Genomic DNA, 19,574 nt, shown 5'->3' with positions numbered 1-19,574 from the left:
AACTTACAAAATCAGTGAGGGGTCAAATAATTATTTCCTCCACTGTAGTTAGTCAGGGGTTAATTGTATGTGTGCACACTGTTTGTCTGGTTGTGGAAGCTTCACTGTATATATTCCGTTTGCATATGTTTTTCATCATGTTTGCATTATTGTCATTGCATTCCCTGGTCATTGTCATTGCATTCCCTGGTTGTCTGTATATATAGCTTGCTGTGCACGTGGTTGCATCTTATTTGCACTATATTTTACACCGCTCACAATAAAACCTTACTTTGCACCTTATGTTATGGTCTTAGTTGTTTGTATCACTGCACATTGTGGTCCTTACCTGTTCCTCTGTTCAGGCCTCATAACAGTACAACCCGGCCCAGCCATGTCGGCCATCACCGATTGGAGACATCCATCACCGGTGTGTATCCACCTTCAGACACGCCCCTGCCACACCCCTAGCCATGCCCCCACTACACCCCTATTAAGGCATACCATAAAGATTTCATAAGCAAGAGATGTCATTTTATAATTCAAACCACACTGGTCCTTTTTTTTATCATCAATACTTTTGCTCCATATTAACATTTGAAAATAAGAAACATATCAATTTAAAAAACGAGAATAAAGTTTAGAGTCAATGATATACATTTTTCAGTAGAAAAATACATATATTTCTATAGATCTGTACAAAAGTCCTGAAAGAGAGACAAATGAGGAGGAAAGAGGGGCAGAAGGACTGGGTTCCAAAAGAGGGACAGTTGGGAGCTCTGGATATGGGAGCTACACCACCAGGAAAGGGGAGCATAGGGCAGTGCCCTAAGCACTATCAGGGCCTGCCTTAGGTTTCACAGCAGCCTGAGTGTAACCAGATTTGGTGCCCCCCCCCCCCCCCCCCCCCATTCATCCTCACACACACGCGCCCGTGTGCAAGATCCTCTTTAGTGTATATCGGCAGATCCCCCCTTTTGGTGTATATGGGCAGATTCCCCCCTTTAGTGTATATAAGCAGATCCCCTCTTTAGTGCATATAGGCAGATCCCCTCTTTAGTGCATATAGGCAGATCCCCCTTAAGTGTATATAGGCAGATCCCCACCTTTAGTATATATAAACCGATCCCCCTTTTAGTGTGTATAGCTAGGCAGATAAATAGTGTATAGTATACACGCAGATTCCCCTGTAGTGTATATAGGCACCTCCCCACCTCCCCCCCCCCCCCCCCCCACACACACACACACACTTCCCCAGCTGGGAGGCAGTTGGAGAATCTTACTTCTCTGCTTGTAGCTGGGGACAGAAGATGGCCAGGAGTCAGGAGTGACAAGCAGGTCTCTCTCTGATTAGTCCACAGCGCAGACATCGCCTGTGAGCGAGGGGCGGCGCTACTGGCATGCACGGCTCACACAGACTCGGCAAGAGGCAGCAGCAGGTTCCTGGAGTCTTCGCCCCATCACCCCCAGCTGCACCAGGGGGCGGAGCTACCACTCACAACAGCCACAGACGAAGCCGCAGCCAGCAAAAAGAAAAGCGGCCAGGGCCAGTTGAATGCACATCACGTGCGCCCCCCCTGGAAGCCGCCGTCCTGAGCGACCGCGCCGGAGCTCAGGTCAAAGGCCGGCCATGAGCACTATCCTTACCTGGAGGTACCACCAGCACTTAAAGTACTTCTGAACTGGTAAGATTTAGTTTTAAATTTTATTACTGGTGCTGTGTAACTTTCACAATACACAGCACCATCCTCCCCCCCCCCCCCCAGCACCCCCTGTGGCCGTTTTAACATATATTATCGGGGAGGAAGTGACAGTTCTTCCTCCCCGTTGTGCGTACATAACTCCGCCCCCTGCACCTGCCGCTTTAGTTCCTTATGTGTTACACTGCACACAGCGCACAGGGGAGCTGCGCTGTGTGTGGGCTCATGTTAATTGAGGTCAGAAGAATATCCAATCTCAATTGTCACAAGTCCACACACAGCGCAGCAGTAAATTAAAAATCGAGATCAAGCCACATTTCCATGTGACAAAGAGGGTGGGGAGAGCGATCCCGGGGGAGGGAGAGCCAACACAGGGAACCCCATTCTCACTACACGGGTCACAACAGGGGACGATATTACACAGTCCATATGCAGCCACGTATCCTCATGATAGTTGGATAAGTGAAGAGGTACTCTTAATTGAAAGATTGCAGAGAGTACAGTCTTCCCAACCTCAGCTACATATTGTGCCTCAGGACATAAGGGGGGGAAGAGGTCCAATCAGGACAGTTGGGGACATATTTTGTCAGGGAGAGGCTAAAAGATCCTGTACAACTGAGATTGGACAAGGGGAGGTATATCGATTTTTCTGGAGAAGGATCTTTTGCATGGAAGCTTCGAGATGTTTGGGTGAACAAATGGAAACGGTGCAACATTCCTTTAGGCACCGCCACTTCCTTAGTTCCCACCTCAACACGTGTCTTACACCAGGACCTGAGAGGTCAACCTTTTTTGGTGCTAGACGGGGAGGTGAAACAAGCAGAGTTGTCCTCATGCGGGCAATTCTCACAGAGGTACCCGTGTTTGCCAGGGCAAGTCAAAGTTAGTGAAGAAGCCTGCAGGCTCAATAACACAGAATGCGAGGCTACCATTCAAAAGATCCACCCTGAAGCCACACCGGTGGCTGAAGGAAAGGTTTGTTTTTTTAGCATCATGTCTAAAGGTGGCCATACACTGGTCGATGTGCCATTAGATCGACCAGCTGACAGATCCCTATCTGATCGAATCTGATCAGAGAGGGATCGTATGGCTGCCTTTACTGCAAACAGATTGTGAATCGATTTCAGCCTGAAACCGATTCACCATCTGCTGAGCTGCTCCTGCCGCCTGTCCCCCCCCGTATACATTACCTGATGCTGGCTCCCGGGCATCTTCTCCGCATTGCACGGCTCTGTTCCGGCTCCATCCCGGCGCTTCCTGTGTTACTCCGTGACCAGGAAGTTCAAATAGAGCGCCCTCTATTTGAACTTCCTGGTCACTGCAGTGACACAGGAAGCGCCGTGATGGATGGAGCCGGAACAGAGCCGTGCAGCGCGGAGAAGACGCCCGGGAGCCAGCCTCAGGTAATGTATACTTGATCGGATCGGCCGCCGCTAGCGACGCGCACTTTACCCGCGGGCGATCGAGGGTAATTTCCCGCACGGCGCGATCGACGGACCGATCCGATTTCGGGAGGAAATCGGATCGGCGGCTGCGTTTACCGCGAACGATTGGCAGCAGATTCGATCCCAGGCTCGAATCGGCTGTCGAAACGGCCGCGAATCGAGCCAGTGTATGGCCTGCTTAAGGACACATTCAAGGTACATTTACATAATTGTTCCGATAACAGGGATCTGTCAAGGGGAACATATTGTGTGAGCGGAGATCCCATATGGATCAAGTCATCCAGGTTTGATGACGTTATTTCTCAAATTGTTAAGAGAACTCTAAAGTTCAAAGTTTCACGTGAAGTTCCCATCCTGAAAGAGAACACGACATGGGACAAAGGGGAACAGGGTTTGATCCAAGACGACCACACTTTGTTACAACGGTTAAACAGACAGTACACTAAGTTAGAGGTAAGATTTCACCATGATCAAGGTGATCTTAACGAGGTAGAACACAAAAATAAGCAGGTGAGTTCCAGTCTGGCCTGGTGGAAAAGGTTTCCGGCGAAGTTCCAGGGACACTCGGACTGGGCCTCTGCAGTTCACAAGTTCTTCCTACACCCACTGGTCGTCTGGATGGGGATGACAATGTAACGATTGTGGAACTTTCTCCGTGATCAGCGCACAACGCGTGCGCTGACAAGGCGGATTTCCTCCACAAGCGTATAATTGAGGACACCCAGGCTAGGTGCATGCACCTGCAGAGGGAAATTCCTGTCGGCAGGTGGAGCTGTGGAGTGCAGAGGAACAGCTCCTCTGCCCTACCACACACGCCAGACAGGAATGGTACGAAAGGAAGAAACGCAATCGCAAGAGAAGCGATTGAGAGTGAGCACAGAGACAGATTGTGTGTGTGTGTGTGTGTGTGTGTGTGCATAAAACTAGTCGCCAACCCGCGACTGTGCACACACCACAGCAGATAAGAAGCAGGAACGCGATCGCGAGAGGTGCGATCGCCAGACGTGACACAAGGCAACAGCAAGGCGGAGCACGAGAGTAGCAAAGGCACAGCAAATCATACAATGAGGAGATATGGAAAACAACAAACGCTAGCTAACCGCGAACACCGCACTCATTCGCAACAGTGCACGCGGTTATGCGCGGCCTCCACGTGATAAGCACGTATAGAGGGACTTAGAAGTAGGGCCTCCCCATAGAGCCTGGTTACAGGAAGACCAAGAGGTCTTGCCCTCTCTCCCAGGGATAACCGCCTAGAGCAGAGAAGTTGTGTGAGCACGAACATCGAAAAGTGAAACATAAAGAAACCAGGTACTGCTGGGTTCAGAAGTTGGGAACTGCGGATCAAGCCATTTTAGGGGGGGTTGTTATAATTTAAGTAGGCCTCAGTTATTTGGCCTGAGTTTTATGTAAAAGGCTTGTCCGCAGAGTATGCCTTTAAAATAAATAGAGTTTCTTGTGATTCAGGCAGAAGCATCTCAGTGTCTGCGTGTAGTAGATTATACACGCAGATACCGAGAACATGTTCCTGAAAGAAGGCCACAGGCCTACACTGACCTCAACATGTACACCACAAGAACAGTAAACATAGGCCATGTTTTCTAAATACCAAATTCCTGTAAGTAAGGCAAAAGCCTCATTAAATATTAATCGAGTAGGTGGGTATTATGACACCACGAGGGGGCTCAGCCAATAGTCTGGTCTGTGGGAGGGCGAAGATGAGGTCACATTTAACTCTTTCCCAGTCGGTATTAAAGAAGCGGACGAGCTGAAAGAGGGCTCTCTGATTCTTGCTCTGCTTCCTACCTCATGCTATCTAGATGCTGACTAGAACCTCTAAGTATCTTTATTCTATATGTAATCTGATATAATGTATGCTGTACATAGGTAGTCTAGATGTAACTTAGAATAGATCTAAGAGGACCTGATTACAGTCACTAGGAAGGTAATCAAGAAGCTTGTAACGCAACATGAATATTGGCGTGGCTAGGATATAATGAACTGTATCTATCTGTATTCCTGTTTCCTGAATAAATAACGTGAATATTGAAGAAGCCTGAGAAAGTCTATCTCCTGCTTGCTGTGATGAGTCGTGTGTGCAACTCTTGCTGATGAGTTTGCTGGTGCCGGAAAAAAGGTGATTAGAACAGTTTATAACAAACCCCATGGGATTTAAATAAGAAATACAGAGAGCCCAATATAGTGTAGTATGTATTGGAAACCGTGGATAAAATGTAAGTGTGAGATAAATATACTCACAAACATGGGTTACCACATAGGCAACCACTGTTGATGCAGGTGAGGAGATTAGACCTGTCCTCACTCAGGATTAAGATGTCGCTTTTTGTAGATCAGAAAAGTAGGGGTAGGTCACCCCTCCACCAGGGGTGGACACAGTATTATCGTAAGAGAACAGAGGCGCCAGCAGGATAAAAGGTAATAAACATTTTAAAATTTGCTGGGAGGCAGTGGATAACTTACCTCCGGAAAGCAGACTCAAAATACTGTCTGAATTAATCAAATACATTATTGGTACCCGAAAAGAAGCAACCCGTTTCGCAGGCACAGCCCGCTTCATCAGGCAATAAGATAGGGGACAAACAGTAGCTCGTCAGTAGCACAATTTTAAAATTCTTATTACCTTTTATTCTGCTGGCGCCTCTGTTCTCTTATGATAATACCCCTGGGATTTACTTTGCCCCAATGAGTCCCCCCCATGCTCAGTAACTGTAACATAGTTAACTGTTTCCAGCAGCTTACAGTTAACAGGATAGGGTTTGTAAAAACCTCTCCATGTCAGCCTGAGTCTATGAAGGCATTAACCTCCTTGCCGGTTACCCCGAGCTCAGCTCGGGGTAACCTGCGCAGGAGGATTTCTCAGGCCCCGCTGGGCCAATTTGCATATTTTTTTTTCCTACACGCAGCTAGCACTTTGCTAGCTGCATGTAGGACGCGATCGCCGCCGCTACCCGCCGCGCCGCCTCTCCCCCCCCCCCAGGCCCCTGCGCAGCCTGGCCAATCAGTGCCAGGCAGCGCTGAGGGGTGGATCGGGATTCCCTATGACGTCCGTCATCCCGCCGGTGAAGCCCTGCAGGAAATCCCGTTCTGAACGGGATTTCCTGCTTACTCTGATCGCCGAAGGCGATCGGAGTGGGTGGAGGGATGCCGCCGCTCAGTGGCTATCATGTAGCGAGCCCTGGGCTCGCTACATGATTTGAAGAAAAAAAAAAAAAAAGTGCTGCGCTGCCTCCTTGCCGGCGGGAATTAGACCGGCAAGGAGGTTAAGTAAACCACGGATCTTATCTATTTGCTATAAATACCTCACAATCCTTGCAAGCTCCCTTGTAATTATTGTATCTGGATGACACTTATATTTGCAAAAATCTCCTTCTGACTGTATGTTCTAACATTGTCAGTCAACAGAAATAGAGTCTGAAGAAGGCCTACAAGCTGAACGCTTACTGTTTTCTTTTACATTAGCCAAAAAACTAGAGCTTGTATTTTACAGACAGTAAGTTTTGAATAAGTAAAATTATCCTTATCAGGATAATAATCCTCATTAAAACTTCCTGTCTTTAAAATACAAGCTCTAGTCTCCAGCAATGCTTAGCTACTAAGATAAGGAATAACACACGCAGTGTTTCTCTCCCTTCTGCCTCTTTCCCCTCCCCATGCTTGTAGAGTTGTGAGATACAGGCTGGGGGCTGGAATGGTTTGTCTGTAATCTGTCCACACAGAAGCAGCTTGTAAGCATGTAAAGATAAAAAGCATGCCAGCAAACTAGCCAAGTACAACTGTAGGTAACTTTCCTTCAATAATAGCACCATCATTTGGATAATCTGCTCTGATCAAAATCCTCTGAGCTCTGTTTGTGATATCTACATTTGGTTTATATCATTGCTGAACTAGTTAGTCTTCATTTTATCACGAATAATATCTAACGCTTGCCATAGAAACATCGATTTTGATCACCCAAATGGGCCCCACCAGCCAGCCATCGTGCCCCCTTTGTGCCACCCCCAACATGTAAAGCTGATGCAACCACTGGAGTCTCCCCTCTGAGACTCCTGCCCCCTATGATCATGTAAAATATTAGCCTAGAAGACGAGTGATCAGAGGGTGAAGAATCCTTCTCTATGTAATATGTATCTCTGCAGGTTATAGAAGGGTGAAAATGAATCCTACCTGTTAGAGGAGTCTTGTGTGTGGCTGAGAGACAGAGCAGTGTGAGCTGTGATTGCACAACCCACAATGACAAAATGCCAGGAGAGGTAATGAGTCGTTCTGTTTCCTCCCAGGTAGCACTGCATGTATCAGATTTCATACAGTATGGCATAACACTCATGAACAACCCCTCATTGCCTATAAGTCAGCTTTCTTTTGTCATATCATATCATGGGCTGTGCATTGCTATGTGCCTGACACACCTACAATTATATCTAGATTAATCTCCGCTGCCATACAAACAATACATGAAAATAGCAAGCAATAAACTAATTAGCACGTTTGGTTTGGTAATGCTACCCATGACCTGCTTTCTTCTGCTACCCACCTGACATGCTGCATCACGGTGCATTATTACATTCCTCCCAACTTTCTGATATAGGAAAGAGGGACACTTAAAGAGAACCCGAGGTGGGGATCTTAGAATGAAATCTATACACATAGGTTGGGTCTGGCTATAGTTCCCAGCCTCTGTTGCTATTTGAATCCCCCTAAGTCCCCCCTGCGCTCCGCTCTAGCCCATATATCACAGCCGCGCTGTCGGGCAATGTTTACCTAGCTAATGTCACTCACGCCGCTCCCCACGCCTCCTGCAGAGCGCCGGTCCCCACCCGCGTCCCTTCCCTCCAATCACCGGCGAGGGAAGGGACGGGGACCGGCGCTCTGCAGGAGGTGGGGGAGTGGCGTGAATGACACTAGGGAGGTAAATACAGCCCGCTGTGACACGCTGCGTTTATGGGAGAGAGCGGAGCGCAGGGGGGACTTAGGGGGGATTCAAATAGCAACAGAGGCTGGGCACTATAGCCAGACCCAGCCTCTGTGTATAGATTTAATTCTAAGATCCCCACCACGGGTTCTCTTTAAGTCATACCCCTACCACTCCCCCAGCCAGTGGCGTCACTAGGGGGGTGCGTTAGGTGCAAACCGCACTAGGTGTCAAGAGCAGAGGGGTTGACACCAAGCTCTAAACCAAGGGAGAGTGGAGTAAGGCTATGTGTAACGAGTGCAGAATAATCTCCTTGGTCAGCGCACAGCAGGTGCGCTGACACAGAGAAGATCTCCTACAAACGTTCAAACAAAAAGGAGCCCAGTAATGGTGGAAACAAAGCAGCCAGCAGAAGGTGCTATGGAGCACAGAGGAGATATTCCTCCGTGCGCTCCAGAGACGCTAGACTGCGACTGCACAATGCAAAAACAATGCACAAGTGTATACACAGCACGGAGACAGGATAGACTAGAGCAGAATGCATAGAAACAGACTGGACAGTCATAGAATGAATGGATGTTTGCCAATCTTGCAAGCCATGCAACGGCATTCATCCACAACACAAGAACAGAGACCGAGGTAACAGGAATTGAAGTAACGATGCACGACCGCAGTGCACGCTCACTTCACAGACTTCAGACAAGACTAAGACAGACTAAAGGTATGTCCGCCAATCTAGTTGCAAACCATGCAATGGCGTTCATCCCCAACGTGAGACAAGAAAAGAGAAATACAGAGATCGAAGTAGCGATGCACAACCGCAGTGAACGCTCACTTCGTCAACAGACAGAGAATCGCCTCAATGCCACCGCAGCACTAAGACGAGAACAAGAAAACGGAACACATCAAATACAATGGGAAAATAACAAACGTACTAGCTTAACGCGGTCTCCGCACAATATGCGCAACAGAGACAAAACGCGTTCAAGCACGGTCGCCGCGCGTTAAGCGCAACAGCGACAAAGCGTACCACTCTAACTAGCAGCAGAGATCAAATAGCAAGATGAGTTCAAGCTGACAGGAGTTGAGAAACCAATTCCTGAATAAGCTAACAAAAACCTTGCAAACAGATCACAAAAGGCTGGGCTCAATACAGTCTGACTAAGCAGGAATTATGAAGAGCAAAGACTTCTGGGAGGAAGTGACATTTATACTGAAGCCCTTCCAGAGAAGTAGAGAAGTCAATTTGCAAAACAAGTGGATGCAAATTACCACTGCAGCAAGCTGTAAGCTGACAAAAGGTCTCTTTTCCAGAGACCTGCAGAATGCAGCCCTAGAAATGACAAAAAACTGCCTGCTTGTGCAGGCCAACAGAGCAGATCCTTACACTATGTAAATATAGACCAGGCTAGTGCCTGATGTGCTTCTCCCTCCTGCTTCTCTCCCTTCTTGCTGCTCTGTGTTTAGCTGATAACAGAGTTCAGAGGCCACGTGATAATCACCTTGACATTCCTCTATTCAACCCTTAGCAAAAATGTCCCATCCAACCATGCTACTTAGATCCTGCATTATCTGGTAGGCGAATGCAGTATGCAAAGGCTTTGCCATTTTAATATGACGAGAGTCAGTTTAAATTCAAATTAGTCAATAGACTTGAGGCAGCCAGTATATAAATCAGGTGAAACTGGTCAGAAGCACACACCTTTCACTCTCCTTAGATATGCAATCTAATCCTACCATAGTCATAGTCTAATGTCCTACCATATTATTATCGTTTATTTATATAGCACTGACATCTTCTGCAGCACTTTACAGAGTACATGGTCATGTCACTGACTGTCCTCAGAGGAGCTCACAATCTAATCCTACCATAGTCATAGTCTAATGTCCTACCATATTATTATTGTTTATTTACATAGCACTGACATCTTCTGTAGCACTGTATAGAGTACAGAGTTTCATAATGGTCACCTCTGTCCACATCCTGATGACTCCCTTTCCTCCAAAATGCCCCAAAATGTGCAGCGACACGCTCAGCGTCAATCCTCACATCAAAAAAATTGGTTGTTTGTTGGGGGGGTCTGTAAATAATCAGCGCTGGGTGTCAGATCACCTAGATACTCCACTGAACCTCGTTCAAGAAACATTTTGTTAAAAGTTCCGACTCCACCTCGAATAGGTCTTGTAATATACGTTAGAGCAGCCTACATAACGTACTGCATGCAGTACTTTACACGCGGCTAAGCCGCGTTAGACTGTTTGCACATGCTCAGTGGGGGGCGAGAGGAGGCGGGGAGATGCCACTACAGTAGCCGCGCACATGGCTACTTAATATGCACTGCACTGGCGGCTGCTGATTGGCCGGCGGGACCACGTGATGCGGAGTGTCTCACTCCGCATCACGAGGTCCCGCCGGCCAATCAGCGCCACTCTGGTAGACCTTATGCGGATAGAGCCGCCTAATGCGGCTCACTCTAACGTCCTCTCCCGCATCACCATGCGTTGCGTTAGGGGCACGTTATGCGACCTTAACGTCCCCTCTAACGCAACGTCCTGGTGTAAAAGAGGCCTAAATCTACAGTACTTTTTAAGTTTTAACTATTTTATTGTTTTTGCTCAATGACACATTTATTGAAGTATGCCAGAGCTAAAAGCTATGAACTATTGACCCTTTTTATCTCTTTACTGCTCTCAGAAGCCATTTTCTGCTAGGAAAGTGTTTTATAGTTGTAATTTCTTATCAGTGAGGGTCAAACTGTAGTCACTTCCTGTCTGAGTCAGGACTGAGTCAGCCACTTACATACCTGATATTTAACTTTTTCAGGCAGAGAAAGAAAAAAAGGAACACAGCACAGTTATTTGTGTGCTAGGCACTGTACATACACATGTCTATCTCCTCATGTCACTTCAGGTATCCTTTAAATTGATCAAGTACAAAAGGTTACTGAGGTAAGAGAAGGGTGACACCAGGGGCTTGATTCACCAAGCGGTGCAAAGTGTTTGCACGCTGGTGAAAAGGCCCTTATCACGCCTAAACTCACTTTAGGCATGATAAGAAGAAACTCGCGCGAAGTTATCGCGCGTAAGTGCGCACGCAGTACCCGACGCTTCGCGCGAAGCTCCCATTAAACCCTATGGGACTTTGCGCGCGCGCGAACACACGCACGTACGTACGCGCGGTAACTTCGCGCGAAGAGCAGGAAAAAGCGGTGATAACTCAGTGGTGAAAAGGTCATCACGCCTAAAGTCTTTTAGGCGTGATAACTGGGTTATCACCGCTTTGTGAATCGAGCCCCATGAGTTTCTGACACCAACCCAAGTGACGCCTTTGCCACCAGCACACATACCATAATAAGTTCATAAGAACTTAAAGGGAAGGTTCAGGGAGGGGGGTTAAAAAATAGAAATCAATTTCCACTTACCTGGGGCTTCCTCCAGCCCGTAGCAGGCAGGAGGTGCCCTCGCCGCCGCTCCGCAGGCTCCCGCTGGTCTCCGGTGCCCGACCCGACCAGGCCGGCTGCCAGGTCGGGCTCTTCTGCGCTCCAATGCCCGGCACTTCTGCGTCCCACGCGGGCGCGCTGACGTCATCGGACGTGCGCCGGGCTGTTTTGCGCAGGCGCAGAACTACTGCGCATGCGCAGTACAGCCCCGAGGACGTCCGATGACGTCAGCGCGCCCGCGTGGGACGCAGAAGTGCCGGGCATTGGAGCGCAGAAGAGCCCGACCTGGCAGCCGGCCTGGCCAGGTCGGGTCGGGCACCGGAGACCAGCGGGAGCCTGCGGAGCGGCGGCGAGGGCACCTCCTGCCTGCCACGGGCTGTTTAAGACCACACTGGTCCTTTACAGTTGTATTCAAAATTAATTAACCCCCACTGAAATTGAGTGTTTTGGCCAGTTTGACATTGATTTTGATCATTTCAGTCATCTTGTTTACAATTAAATCAAAGAGGCACTTGTAAGTAAGACAAATATAACATAACATTTATTATGAAATAACCACAAATGTCTTCTGTGCTCATATCATTATAAGTTTTATTCAACCCCTAAGTCATTCTTATGCTGGGAATACACGTTTCGTTTTTGCCTTCGTTTTAGCCTTCGATTCGTTCGGTAAACGAATCGAGTGTTGAAAACGTATGTGAAAATAGTCATAATCTCATTATAGTTTCGATTAATAGACCCCAAAAACGAACGACTAGTGATCGAACATGTTTGATATTATCTCTCTTTATCCATCTAATCGAGCCATTGGTAGGCTTGATGGCTGTTCAGATCGATTATATATTCGTTTATGCCGTCCGTCCCTGTACTACGTTTCGTTTCTTTGCAGCCTTCGATCATTGGAAAAACGAAACCATCAGAATCGTAAAAAAAAAAAAAGTGGGTGGTGATATTGACCATACGATCGATTATTTCGGGATCGAAAAGGACAAAAGGCACAATCGAAACGAAGGCAAAAACAAATTGTGTATTCCCAGCATTAGTACTTAGTACAACATCTTTTTCCAGTTATAGCAGCTTTTAAACGTGAAGCATAGCTTGACACAAGTGTCTTGCAGCGATCTACAGGTATCTTAGCCCATTCTTCATGGGCAAAAGCCTCCAGTTCAGTCACATTCTTAGGCTTGTGCGTTGCAACTGCTTTCTTTAAGTCCCACCACCAGAGGTTCTCAATCGGATTTAAGTCTGGTGACTGCGATGGCTACTCCAAAATGTTCTAGCCTTTATTCTGTAACTATGCTCTAGTGGACTTGGAGGTATGCTTGGGATCATTGTCCTGTTGAAAGGTCCAACGTCTCCCAAGCTTCAGGTTTGTGATGGGCTGCATCACATTTTCATCCAATATCTCCTGGTACTGAAGAGAATTCATGGTACCTGAAGCCTCCCTGTACCTGCAGAAGCAAAACAGCCCCAAAGCATGATTGATGCTTCACAGTAGGCAAGGTGTTCTTTTCTTCATAGGCCTTGTTCTTCCTCCTCCAAACATAGCGTTGATCCATGGGCCCAAACAGTTCTAATTTTGTTTCATCAGTCCACAGAACACTATCCTAAAACTTTTGTTAATAATAACACTTCTGTTCTATATGCAGTTTACCTCAATAGGTGCCAGCACTGGTAAGACAGAGTCCCAGGAACCACACAACTACACAGACACCCGTCTATAGCCGCACACTGTTGTATTAAGAAAAAATCATGGAAACTGCTTAATTTCCCAAAAATAGCAATTTATTTATTATTATATGAAAAAAGTCAAAAATGTATGACTAAAAACAGCTTTGGGGCTGTTTTGCTTCTGCAGGTACAGGGAGGCTTCAGGTACCATGAATTCTCTTCAGTACCAGGAGATATTGGATGAAAATGTGATGCAGTCCATCACAAACCTGAGGCTTGGGAGACGTTGGACCTTTCAACAGGACAATGATCCCAAGCATACCTCCAAGTCCACTAGAGCATGGTTGCAGACAGTGGCGTAGCTTTGGAGCTATGGGCCCCGGTGCAAGTTTTACATGCCCCCCCCCCCCCAAGCACTCTATACATAACAATTGATACGGCGCACCAAAACCTGCCAAGGACAACCACAGTGTAACAGGTGAAAGACGGGGATGGGGGACAGTTTGTTTATGATTACTACTATTAAAAGCATATATAAAAGTGATTATTACCAGCATAGGACCAATAGAGAGCTAATATTGTGCTTGAGGGAGGGCCCCTCTGGCCCAAGGGCCCCGATGCGGTAACTACCTCTGCACCCCCTATTGCTACGCCACTGGTTGCAGATTTAAAGGCTGGAACATTTTGGAGTGGCCATCGCAGTCACCATACTAAATCCAATTGAGAACCTCTGGTGGGACTTAAAGAAAGCAGTTGCAGCGCGCAAGCCTCAGAATGTGACTGAACTGGAGGCTTTTGCCCATGAAGAATGGGCTAAGATACCTGTAGATCGCTGCAAGACACTTGTGTCAAGCAATGCTTCACGTTTAACAGCTGTTATAACTGGAAAAGGATGTTGTACTAAGTACTAAGAATGAATGTCACTTGGGGGGTGAATTAAACTGATAATGATTAGAGCACAGAAAAGACATTTGTGGTTAGTTCATTATAAATGTTATATTTGTCTGACTTACAACTGCCTCTTTGATTTAAATGTAAACAAGATGACTGAAACGATCAAAATCAATGTCAAACTGGCCAAAACCCCTAATTTCAGTGGGGGTTGAATAGTTTTGAACACAACTGTATATCCTGCTTCATTTTCCTTTATAATAATAACATTGGAAAATATTAAACATCAATTAAACACATTTTTCAGTAAATAAAATACATACAGTATATTTATACAGATCTGTACATCAGAACTGAGAGGGACAAATGAGGGAGAAAGAGGGATCTACCGCTGTCCCACGCAAGTGAGTGGGGGCGTTTAGTACAAGCTCTTGCAGGCTTTCATGATAGCCTGGCAGTTGATCCCGGAGCTTTGTCTTGTCCCAAAAGCAACATGCAGCTTCTAGAAGGCGCTTGAAAGCCAGCAAATGCCACTGAAAGCCCATAAAAGTCCAGCCTTTCAGTGGCGTAGCTAAGGAGCTGTGGGCCCCGATGCAAGTTTTACAATGGGGCCCCCCAGGCACTCTATACATAACAATTGATACGGCGCACCAAAACCTGCCAATGGCAACTACAGTGTCAGAGGTGTAAGAAGGGGATGGGGAAGAGCTTGTTAATGTTTACCACTACTCAATGTATATATAGAAGTGATTATTATGAGCACAGGACCAATAGAGAACTAATACTGTAGTTGAGGGAGGGCCCTTCGGGGCCCCTCTGGCCCAAGGGCCCCGATGCGGTCGCTACCGCTGCACCCCCTATTGCTACGCCCCTGCAGCCTTTCCCTATATTTCCTGCAAAAGCCCAGAAAACATAATGCTTTCCTGAAAGCCTTTAAAAGCCTTCAAACACCATAAAAGCTTAGCTATTAAATGCTGGCATTCTTGGGGGGAAAAAAAGCCACAGCGCTTGAACGAGACGCAGAAGCTCAGTAGAAGCGCCTCTTTGGCTGCTCCATGCGTGCGCTGACCAGAGCATAAACATAAACTGTATAGTGGTAGAAGGCAAAGTTCGGCATTGCTGGCGATCTATTTATTCATAATTAATTCGTGATTGTCTTCAAAAGGCTGTACAGCAATTGCAATAAAAGTTGTCAACATACCGATGCAAATGCAAGTGGAGTGACAATTTGAAGGGTGGATGCCAGCTGGGTGCTGATGGCTGTTTCACATGCTTCTACGGAGGCTGCAAAAGCAGACAGGTACCGCTTCTGGTTACTTTCAGATGCTATCAGAAGACGTGGCCTGAATATGTCCAGCTTAGCTCCGCCCACCTCGAACTTCTGGTAATTACGGTAACTTGCATGGCTTCTCTGGAACGTCCAGTGTAATAACTTTCTCTGCTGCCCGACACGTTTTGCTACTACGTCAGCACGTGTTATCGAACATGCACAGCAGGATACTTGTCCTCCTGCTACGTCATGGCTGCTGATATGTGCTGCTGATATCTCTGCAGCTATGCCTCCTGCACTCCCCAAAGCTAAGTCTGTGTCAAATTGCAGACCCCGAGTCCCACTGGTATCCGAGATATGAAATGTGAACCAATGGGGCTTCAGGGCTGAAATTTGTCACACAGGTAGCTCAGGGGGTCCCCCTCCATACCTTCAAAATCTGGGGTGTGTTGGAGGCCTACAAATGAAATAATTTAGAGGTAAACTACTGTATAATTGAGAATACACTGTGCAAGCATGTGATGATGCGCAGTGATGTAGCAGCAGGGGGCAGGATTTTCATTACACGGGTGTACTGACAGATAGTGCAGCCCCGCATGCGCAGTTAGGACACAGGGCTGGTATAATGACATAGAGTGCAGCCCGCACGCGCAGTTATTAATGCGCCGCAGTAGGAGCCTGCATTCCATTAAATTGTGCAGTCACATAAAACATCCTAAATATTTCCGCTTCCGCACCACATACACTCTCGAAATTTTCAGTGTAGGGAGGGGAGCTCCCGATCTAGCTCTGTGCCGAATTGCAGCCCCTAAACCCCGATAGTTCCCGAGATAGGTTTGCTGTAATCAATCTCGGGAACCAGCGGGGCTCTGTGCCCAATTCGGCACAGAGCTAGATCGGGGGGTCCCCTCCCTACCCTGAAAATTTCAGGAGTGTAGGAGGTGTGGAAGCGGAGATATTTCAGGGAAATAATATCTAACTTCCCACTGAGCATGCGTGATACTCAGTGACGAAGGCTGCTTCCGGGCTGCACTATCTGATATTACACCGGCTATGCGCGGTAGTATACTACCTAGTGTCCGCTCCCGGTCATCTAGCGCATATTTGCAGGCCAGCTGCATTCTTTTGCATGCTGTGTGCAGGAATAGCTGCACAGGGAGAAACTTTGTGGCTGGAAGCACACTTTGCAGTACAGAAAACCATGTGTTTTCTGCATTGTGCTTTTTACATTTTTTGCTGTTTTTGTATGCGTTTTCTCACGCGTTTTTGGTGCGTTTGCATTTTTTATTATTTTCCCTAAACAATGGAGTAAATTACAGTATCATATTTGTATTTAAAAAAAAAAAAAGTATGAAAAACGTAAAACCTCTGTGTCTCCATTGAGGGCCCTTTTCCACTAGCAGTCGCTAGCGTTCGCGCTGAACGCTAGCGATTGCTGAATCGCAATTCCGCCTGAGATACATAGTGTGCGTTTTACATGCGTTTTTGAAAAGTATGCAGCAAGTTGTGCTTTTTTCAAAAACGCACAATAGAAAACACACATACAGTATATACATTTTACAGGCGGCCGATAGACTTTTATTAGTGGCAAAAACCCTAGCGATTCTGCCTAGTGTGCTCCAAGCCGCCTGCGATGAGCATAAATGGTCCGGCTGACACAGAGGCTGCAGTGTGCTGTCGTGGGATGCGCACGGTACCTAAAGCAATGCAAGTCAAGGCTAACACGAACACTTTGAATATTTTTTGCGTTTGTGATGTGCAAATGCTGATTTTCCAGTAGCATATTTCCTGTCCAGAAGTGTACACGTGACTGAGGGGTGAGGCTTTTGGGGGCCAGGTTGCACTAGCAAGCACCGCCCCAATCAGTTTTTTTCATAAAAAGTGGGGCCGGACCAGTCTGTGTTATTACACTGCTGCCTGCTCAGTAACATGGACCAGATTGGGCTCTGCTATTTTTGTCATAGCCCGAGCAGGATGGTGCTAGAGCGCGTGCACCGGGAGGACACTCTTCCGCAATCCCAGCTCTGGAACGGGGCTGCGGAGCATGGGAAGCCTCTTTAGGATCCAGAGGCTTCCCTCTCCTGAGGTAAGTATCAAGAATAGTGCATTGCAAGCCTCCCGGGTTTGATTTAAAAGAAAATAAATATGGCAGCCTCCATATCCCTCTCAGTTCAGGTGCACTTTAAGCCTGTTTTCATTCAGGGATTTGCACTTGAAGCCGGTTTTGCAATGCGCCGCCCCTAATATCTCACCGCAACGCCAAACAATGATTCATATGACCCTGAGTGCGCCGACAGGGTCATATGCATAGCACCATCCCCCGCACGCCGCACGCACACCTTTCGCCGCCCCTTGCCCAGTGACATATACCCTGCTGGGCAGGAAGTACGTCACTGGGATTCCCAGCTTCCTCATCTTATTTGCGCCATTCTGTGCATGTGCGATGCACCGTTGCCGCCAACAAATGTAATTTCTTTGCATCACGCACTGACTTCAATGCAGTCCACCACCGCTGCGTCACAGCGGAAGTCGCACGGTAACACGCTGTCGACTAAGCAGTGAATCAGATACTTCTGATGCAACCCGAAGCGGATAGTGTACAGGGCCCCATACACTTTCTTTGCTGTTGTGTTATCCTACCCTGCAGAAAAGGTAACGCAACACAAAAAAAGTGTGGCCTAAAGAGGAACTGTATTGACAAAAACGTAATTAATTAAATTGTCCATTTTTTTATTGATAAATTATTTAGCCACTATTCAGCAATTGTGAATTTTTTCCTCACCCTTTCCTTACCCTGATTTACATTCTAAAATGTATCACATAACTACTGACAGGTGCATCACTGCGGAATGTTTGAGTACTGTGCTATCCGAACCCAGCAGAAACAATACCCGGTCTCCCAGAGTGCACTGGGAAAATTTCACATAGCCAAACAGCCCTAAACCAAACATCACTGGGAGGTCGCTGCTGCATACTAATAAACAACAATATATAGGTAAAGGAAGTGTTTCTGATGCTGAAACCAGGGTAAATTAAAATAAAAGTGGGTATCCTAGTTGTATCCCTAACACTGAATAATTTACTACATTTTAGTATAAGTCACTGTGGTGCCTCTTTATAGCCCACCTGAATTGGCCCAAGAAAGACCTTTACTTGCCTTCGTATAGTCCCCTGTAGTCTTTCAGGTCCCCCTCCATTGTGCCGCTGCCCCCTCCATAAGAACTGCCACTAGAACTCCAGTTGTGGGCTACAGCACATGCGCGGCCCATCCGTGTGTCTCCATGATTGCGCTCTCATTACCGGGAGCGATGTGTGCCTGCACGGTAAGCTATTTTGTAGAACACTTCTGGCAATGGGAATGTAACCGATAAGGTGTGTGGACGGGACCACTGTGCATGCACAATAGCCCACAAATGGAGTTCTAGTGGCTGATCTCTGGGAGAGGGCAGTGCCACAATCGAGGGGACACGGAGGGATCTGAAAGACTTGTGATATCACACGCGCACTTGAAACACTCTAGGTGTTTCAAGTCCTACCCCAAACAGCCATATTTATCCATGCCATGTACTGATGAGCATCAACCAGTCTGAAACAGTGTGTGCCTGCATGTCGGCTTACTTTGGCTATGTAATATTAACAAGCGGAAACATCATTGCATTCCAGTGGATCTGGCGATGTTTTTGTTTAGCTTACAGGGACAACAAAGGATGATTTGCATATTCAGCAGTGATGCATCGTGGGAGACATCATATGCTCACTCCAACCTGAATAATTGCAAATACCTTCTGTTTTTTGTAACACTATTTTTTATTGTTTATAGTTTAAGAATAAAACAATATCACATCATCCAACATTTGTAAAGATACAAATACTTCCAGAGTAGACTTAAAGTCAAAGATGAGTAATGTTTGGTTGGTTGACAATTATCAACTAAGATAAACAGGATAATACCAAAGAAAAATTAACATTATCTTCAGTCTAATGTGTCAGACTCTGGTAGGTTCCCTATGTGGAAGTGGAATAGGTCATCTCTATCAAAAATTTCTGGGATGATGTAATGCTGGGTACACACTATGAGATTTTATGGTCGATTTACTGTCAGATAGATTATTTCCAACATGTTCGATTTGCTTTCCGATCAATTTCCGAGCATTTTCCAATCGATTCCTGTTAACCTCAATAGGAAATAGATCGGAAAATGCTCGGAAATCTGTCGGAAAGCAAATCGAACATGTTGGAAATAATCGA

At 46.7% G+C, this 19,574-nt stretch overlaps 1 protein-coding gene across 4 annotated transcripts in view; it reads right to left on the bottom strand.

The window, feature by feature from the left end:
- The window catches only part of LOC137562642 (NACHT, LRR and PYD domains-containing protein 3-like), a 158,170-nt gene extending 142,546 nt beyond the window's left edge, over positions 1 to 15,624 (bottom strand). The window contains exon 1 of one of the 4 annotated variants that reach the window (XM_068274176.1): positions 15,258 to 15,624. The gene's annotated coding sequence lies outside the window, so the exon portion shown is untranslated. Of the gene's footprint in view, positions 1 to 7,309; positions 7,381 to 15,257 lie in introns of those variants that run through there. The other 3 variants (XM_068274173.1, XM_068274175.1, XM_068274174.1) reach the window with 3 other exon arrangements.
- Positions 15,625 to 19,574: the final 3,950 nt, after the last annotated feature.

The sequence above is a fragment of the Hyperolius riggenbachi genome, chromosome 3 (assembly GCF_040937935.1).
Source record: "Hyperolius riggenbachi isolate aHypRig1 chromosome 3, aHypRig1.pri, whole genome shotgun sequence".
Lineage (NCBI taxonomy): Eukaryota > Metazoa > Chordata > Amphibia > Anura > Hyperoliidae > Hyperolius > Hyperolius riggenbachi.
The sequence above is the reverse complement of the archived record's forward strand: the minus strand, read 5'-3'. Positions and strand labels throughout refer to the sequence as shown.